The sequence below is a fragment of the Patella vulgata genome, chromosome 4 (genome assembly GCF_932274485.2).
Source record: "Patella vulgata chromosome 4, xgPatVulg1.2, whole genome shotgun sequence".
Taxonomy (NCBI): domain Eukaryota; kingdom Metazoa; phylum Mollusca; class Gastropoda; family Patellidae; genus Patella; species Patella vulgata.
Genome location: NC_065882.2, coordinates 23,041,804 through 23,049,161, shown reverse-complemented (window position 1 = coordinate 23,049,161; position 7,358 = coordinate 23,041,804).

Below are 7,358 nucleotides of genomic sequence, written 5' to 3'. Positions count from 1 at the left end.
CTGTTTATGTTCATGTGTAGGCAATTGGCCTGTTATTAACATACACTGATTACCTCTAATAAAAACATTCGTCCGAATTACAATTGGTGTGGTTTGGTTTGGCGGGACTGATTACTTTGGCCTGGGGGTTCCTATAATAAGTTCTTGATTTATTTGCAGGAATTACGAGGGATCCTGCAATAATTTCTTGATTTTCAGGGATTACGATTACATTCCTGCTTGACTTTGACGTTCAGTGAATATTGCAAAAATCACTCCTTTTTGAAACGTTTCAAGAATTGTTTCTGTTTCAGATAGGAGATTTCTGTTGATTTAAATGTAGTTAGACCTCACACAACGATTCCACCGTGCTTCAACTTTGTTTGTAATCTGTGTAAATTAATAGCCCGAAGGTGTTTAGTCGTATAAACACACGTCTATAAACTATATAGCCATAGAAAATATATATTCTTTGAAAGTTGGCAACCAAGAACCTTTTATGTACCCCAGAAAAAAAAACACCTCAAAAATTCTAATGTGAATGCCTCAATTATAAATGCGACGCACCTTTCATGACCTTTGTATAATACAGCATTCAATGAGATAAATTTGTATTTGGTTTTATTAGTCCAATGAATTAAATATAATTCATATACATATGGAATTATCTGGAAATAGGGTCCACTAGGCGTTGGGTGTTCGATCCCTGCATTGGCCGAGAAAGTTCATCTGGATTTTCCGACGTGGTTTCCCCTTGCCAGTGGTGCAGAACGGAGGGCCTGACAAGGACAGCTGTCTAGTCCTTCGGATGAGACGAAAAACCGGGGTTCCGTATATACATTGGAATGCACGTAAAAGATCCCTTGGCAGTTGGAATTCGATATAAGAGCAGGCGATAGTGCCGCTGCCCGGGCAAAATTTACCTCATAGCACACTGTATGGCGTATGCCCGTCTTCATTAGCCCAGTATATGAGCAGAACAGTAGGACGTTAAACCCCATTTCATTTCATTACACTAGGCGTTGAACTCTGCAAGGTACCAAAATTATTGGCAAAGGGCAAAGAACACATAAATCATGTCTCTGATTGATAATCCGATGAACTGCTTTACACGTAGATTTTGTTTAGAGTCAGAAATCCTGTTATTAAGATAGAATTTTATTATAATATAAACAACAGTAAGCCTATAATAGAACATCGTATAACACAAACAACATATTATGATAACACATGACATTATGTAAACGACCAGAGTAAAAACATTTACAAAGTTGACATAAACAGGAATATATAAGAACACAAGACATAATTTATGAAAATGACAAGTTAAAACATTCACAAAAGTGATACAAGGAATATGTAACAATTGTACTGTTTCCAAATTCCAAAACATCCTAGATTCTCATAGTTTATATCAACATGTGAAGACTAAATCACACAAACGTGGACATATTCTTGACTTTGTTATCTCTGAACGAAACAGCCAACTTACTAATACCCTTGAAGTAACTACTCATTTATTGTCAGATTGTTCTGTTGTGCCAAACAGAGAAACCAAAAAACACACAATAGTCAGTTGACTCGATGCATTCGGCCAAGAAACAAGAGTATTCAAACATTTCTCAAATTTAATACAGTGTCTTGACGTAAATACATAGGTAAAAAGTAAAAACTCTGTGAAACGATCGCACGTTCAGAATTATCAAAAACAACATCGAAGCTAGCGGCATTCACTCAATTGCTATCCCATAATTCCGAGATACTAAATTTAGACGATACACCCAAATAATAATTATGAAATTAGCAAATAATTAAATTATCGAATAATGAACCTTTCTTAAATGCATAAAAAATATGTCAAGAAGTTACTAAACTAAAATCAACAAGCTATTTGCTAAAATAAGAAATAAATGCAAATGACGTCATATTCAAAGCAAAGGGACGGAACTCAACTTAGGAAATCATCAGACCACACCAAATCACAAATGTTCGCCAGACAATGTCCTAACACACAAAAAGTCACAACAGCACATTCCCCACTTAAAAGTTTTAACTTTTACTAAGTTCCTTCTCGGTAGAGAAGTATAAGTTCAGAAGTTGGTCTTGAGTAAACTTTTCTTTTTCCCGTAAGAGTAGGTGATTCTGGTTTATTGTCTTCGTAAACTAGAACTTCAACTTGACGTACAATATCATCACTACTTGGAACAACTTTCTTAATACGACCTTTCAGCCAAACTCCTCTTGGTGAGTTTTTATCGTGAATAAGTACAATGTCATCAATTTTCAAATTTGGTATGTCTTTGTTCCACTTTCGTCGTCGTTGTTGTTCTTGGAGGTATTCCTTCCTCCACCTCAGCCAAAATTGATCCGCTAAGTATTGGGATCTTCTCCATCGATGCTGACTGTACAAATCTGGCCTTGTGAAATTACCAGGTGCAAGATTATATGGTCTCGATTTCATGGTCAAGAGGTTTACTGGTGACAAAGGAACTGGATTGTCCGAATCTGATGGAATTGCTGTTATCGGTCTTGAGTTGACGATCGCAGCAGCTTCCAACATTAAGGTTGATAACAAGTCATCGGTGAGCTGGGCTGTTCCGATTTCAACAAACGTCCCTTCCAAAACACGTCTGACTGTTCCGATCTGCCGCTCCAAAATTTCTCCAAAGTGGCTGGAGTGAGGAGGGTTAAATATCCATTGACAATCATGATCCAATAAGTAATAAGTAATTCGTACCACAATCTGATCTGATGGTAGAAGCAGGACCTCTAATTGCGAAAAATCTTCTCATCGCGTTGAAAAAGGCGGAGGTGTCCATGGAATTGACCACCTCAATGGGTACAGCGCGGGAATAGAGACAAGTAAAAATAATTCCCCAGCGCTTGGCGTTGGTTGTTACTCCTCTGGTCTTCCTTGTTGTTACTTGCCAAGGACCAAAGGCATCAAGTCCAACATGAGTAAAAGGAGGAGTTGCTGACAATCTATCGAGGGGTAGATCAGCCATCTTTGGAACATCTGGAATTTTGGGTAACAGTTTACATCTGATACATTTGTGAATCACTGAATTTACCACACTGGCCCCAGCAATAATCCAGTATCCAGCCATCCTTATTGAACCATGGGTGATGGATCTTCCTTGATGGTATACCAATCCATGATAATGGTAAATAATCAGATGTGAGACATGTTTGTTTTTTGGTAAAACCACGGGATGCTTCTCTTCTAAAGGGAGATTTGCCTTGCGAAGGCGGCCACCAACTCTAATAAATTCATCTTTCATATAAGGGTCTAGCCTGTAGATGTTAAGAGTTTGGTGGACAGGTAGCATTTTCTCTTGCAAGTTCTCTGTATTCCAAAGTAAAGGCATGTTGCTGAACATGTTTAAGTATAAAAGATTCAGCTTCTTTCTTCAAGACCAAATCAATGTTCTTATCTTGAGTTTTACCAGTCTTCTGTCTGATGACTAGTTTCAGGTTAGCAATGACTTTCTGCAATTTGTTCCAACTACCATAATGACTAAACAATTTACAGATCAGACATTCTTCCTTAGCGTCAGCGTTTACTTTACAGGTTTTCACTGTTTTAACTTCTAAGTCGTCTTCTTCAATATCATGTGTACTGCAGGGAGCTGACTCTCCATTGCGAAGAAACTCTGGACCAGAATACCAAAGTGTATGTTGCAGTTTACTAGCTGGACATCCACGTGTGGCCACATCTGCAGGGTTATTAGCTAAATCAATGTATCTTCAACTATCGGGTGATGGCCACATAGATGTAGAATCTTTTTGACTCATTTTGTATATAAGCCAAAACGACCTTGGAATCAGTGTAGTAGACTGTGTCATCAATAGTATATTCAAGCTCTGCTACAGTTTGTCTAACCAGGGTTATCAAAAGTACTGCAGCGCAGAGTTCCATCCGTGGAATGGACAAGTGTTTATGAGGTTTCACTTTTGCAGAACCTCTAACAAAACTAACTACCCATTTTCCATCTGAGTCGTAGATTCTTAAATATATAACAGCAGCAATAGAGTCTTTACTTGCGTCCGAAAAGGCGTGTAGCTGTATCTTCGCAGTTTTGTCAAAATGTTGAGGAACAAAACAACGAGGTATCTTCAATTCAGCAAGTGATCCAAGATCTTCAAACCACTTGTACCATTCCAGATCAGGTGGAAGCGGATCGTCCCAATTGTGGAGCTTACCATTGGCACTTCCAAGGCGTGTAGCTGTATCTTCGCAGTTTTGTCAAAATGTTGAGGAACAAAACAACGAGGTATCTTCAATTCAGCAAGTGATCCAAGATCTTCAAACCACTTGTACCATTCCAGATCAGCTGGAAGCGGATCGTCCCAATTGTGGAGCTTACCATTGGCACTTCCAAGTTGTAATAAGTTTTGAAGTATCAATTTAGCTGTTATCGAGTTAGGAGCCAAGAATCCAAAGGGGTCATAGAGTTTATGACTGCCAGAATGCCTCGTCTTGTATAAGGCTTATCCTTGGCTGATACTTGAAACATGAAAACATCTTCATCCAAATTCCAAGTTACTCCAAGTGCACGTTTGGTTGGTAAAGCGTCCTGTGTAAAGTCCAAATCCATAAGACCTTTCGCAAGGTCTGTCCGAGGAAATGCTTTCATTACTTCCTTGTCGTTGGAAGCAACTTTGTGTAATCTAAGGTTAGATTCAATTAGCATCTGTTGAGCTGACGATAACAAATCAATGGCTTCTGAAGACGTGTCACACGAATAAACTCCGTCGTCTACGTAAGTCTTCTCTTATGAATTTCTGAACCTTATCTCTGTGTTTATGATGTTCATCTTCAGCCGCTTTTTTCAAACCAAATGTAGCGACAGCTGGACTTGGACCATTACCAAAAAGATATACATTCATCCTATATTCAACAATTTGTGATTCTAAGTTGTCTTCGGAAAAGCACAGAAACCTCAAAAAATCTCTATGATTTTTGTTGACGAAAAAACTATGGAACATTTGTTCGATGTCACAGGTAAATCAAAAGTCTGCCAATCAGTCTATTATATAAGTCTGGGCCTTGTAAGAGCTCTCCATTTAGGGATGTTCCTCCAGACTCTGCACTAGAATCAAACACCACTCTTATCTCAGTTGGTTTTTGGGGATGGTACACACCAAAATGTGGGAGGTACCATTTCTTGCCAGGTTCTGTTGCTAATTGGTCATCTGGCACTCTGGAAGCATGACCTCTTTGCAGAATTTTACCCATGAACTTGAAATAATCTTCTTGTAGTTGTTTATTTCTGGAGAGGTTTTTCTGCAGAGATTGGAATCGTTTTTCCGCCTGGTGACGATTATTTGGCATCAAAACATTCGATTTACGAAAGGGTAACGGCGCTTCCCAATTGCCATTTTCGTTTTTATGGAAGCTTCTGGAGTTGCAATCTCTCCTTTGTCCTGGGGTAAATTGTCAGATTCGATCAATGTGAGTAAATCAAATGTTCTTCCGTCTAAGGATTGAACTGCCAAATTAAGACCACGTCTACCATAGCACTCCTTTCTACCATGACATGTTTCCATAATGTAGAGTTGTCTATCACTATTAACATTCAGGCTATCAAACAGGGTTGCTGTACCAAGGGAATGGTTTGATTGGTCATCAAGTGTTATGTAAGTTTTAAAGGTGATTTGTGGATTTCCCTTGTCAAATATTTCTCCTAAAACAATTTTTTCCCTTTCATCTATGTCTTTAGATGCAAATAGGACACACTCCGGCAATGTATGGACTGTGGGTCTGTTATGTAGTGGACAGCAAATATCCTCAGGTTTGGGTTTGTCTCGAGGGAGTTGGAGTTTTGTCGATGGAGCTTCAGTAGAATCTATACCAGTTTTATAAGATTTTGTGTATCTTGTATTTTCTGGTTTATTCCTAGGAAAGTTTGTAGGTTGACCCAATTTATTTTGCCTAGTTGACGGGTCCAAATCAGTACCCGGTATCTTAACAATGGCGGGATGATTCTGTTTCTGGGCAATTGACTTCACGGTTTCTACAAACATTGAAAACGGTGGGTAGTCATCTGCGTTAGCACCAACCATGTGTTTACTTTCCCATTTGTCCTTAATGGCCTTAGGTACCTTGTCAATTAACGACTTCATATAGAATGACGAGTTAAGGATGGAGAGGCCGTTCAAATAGGGTATTTGGGAGTTGACGTCCTCACACACATCGTAAAATTTCTGGTATCCTTCTCTATCGTCAAATTTAAAGATGGCAGCATCATTCAAGTTTTTCAAGAGTGCGTTAGTTATACCAGCTTTATGGCCAAATCTATCTTCTAGAGTACTCCACAGATCCCTAAGTTTAATAGCATTATCTGGGTGGACTCTCTTGTGGAAGGTATTTATGGTTTGCTTCGGTTTACCGGCTGTATATTTCAAAAGGAGGTTCATTTCCTGCTCAGCTGATGCATCTACACCTTGAATAAGTGCCTTAAATGCTGTCTTCCACGGTAGAAATAGAGCGGGGTCACCTGCAAAGGTGTCTGGTTCAAACTTGGGTAGAGATTGCTTGGCCAAGGAAGCTACCAATTTTGTGTTAGTATCTCCTTGCATATTCATACAATCTTCGAGAAAAGTTAATTCCGGACTGGCATTAACTGATGTGGGCCGAAAAAGTGGTGTGTTACCCGCAAAACCATCAATTTGACAAGCGCCATTTTGTTCTATCAAATTGTCTTGGTCGACGTATTGAGATTCAAATGGAATTATATTCTCAACGTTAGTATTATTAGCATCGTTAATATGAGATTCAATTAGTTGTGTTTCTACATTATTGCTGACCCAATTTTGTGTAGCCTCCTCTCGATTAATTTCTTCAAGTCTGGGACCGACTGGATAAAAAATGTCTTCCTCTGTTTGCTCATAAACTGCAGCTGAAGCTTGAGCAACATGCAAATTTCTCACTGCGGTCATTTGGTCAATTTCAGCCTGTTTGACAAGATTATCTCGTTCCACATCAGCAGCGTGTAGCGATTGTTGAAGCTTCATAAGCCTAATTTTCTCATCAATTTCAAATTTAGCTTTTTCCTCAGCTAGGCGTGCTTTAACTTCAAGTCTCCTACTAAAACTAGCAGAACTGATTGATTTACGACTACCAATAGACTTCGAATAACTGGAACCTTTTTCATCGCTCTGGGTTTGTTCAGTATCGTGAGCAGATTTATTGTCTTGAGCCTCCATAGTCAATAAAGAAATTTATAAACCAAGTGAATTGTTGAAATTCCAATGTCCAAATCCAAATTAACACAGTTCAGATCCAATCCAAATCAACAAAGTCCAAATCCAAACATAGTCTCAATCGAAGAGACTATAATCCAAAGCGTGGCAATTGCTTGAGAGTTTTTCTGAAT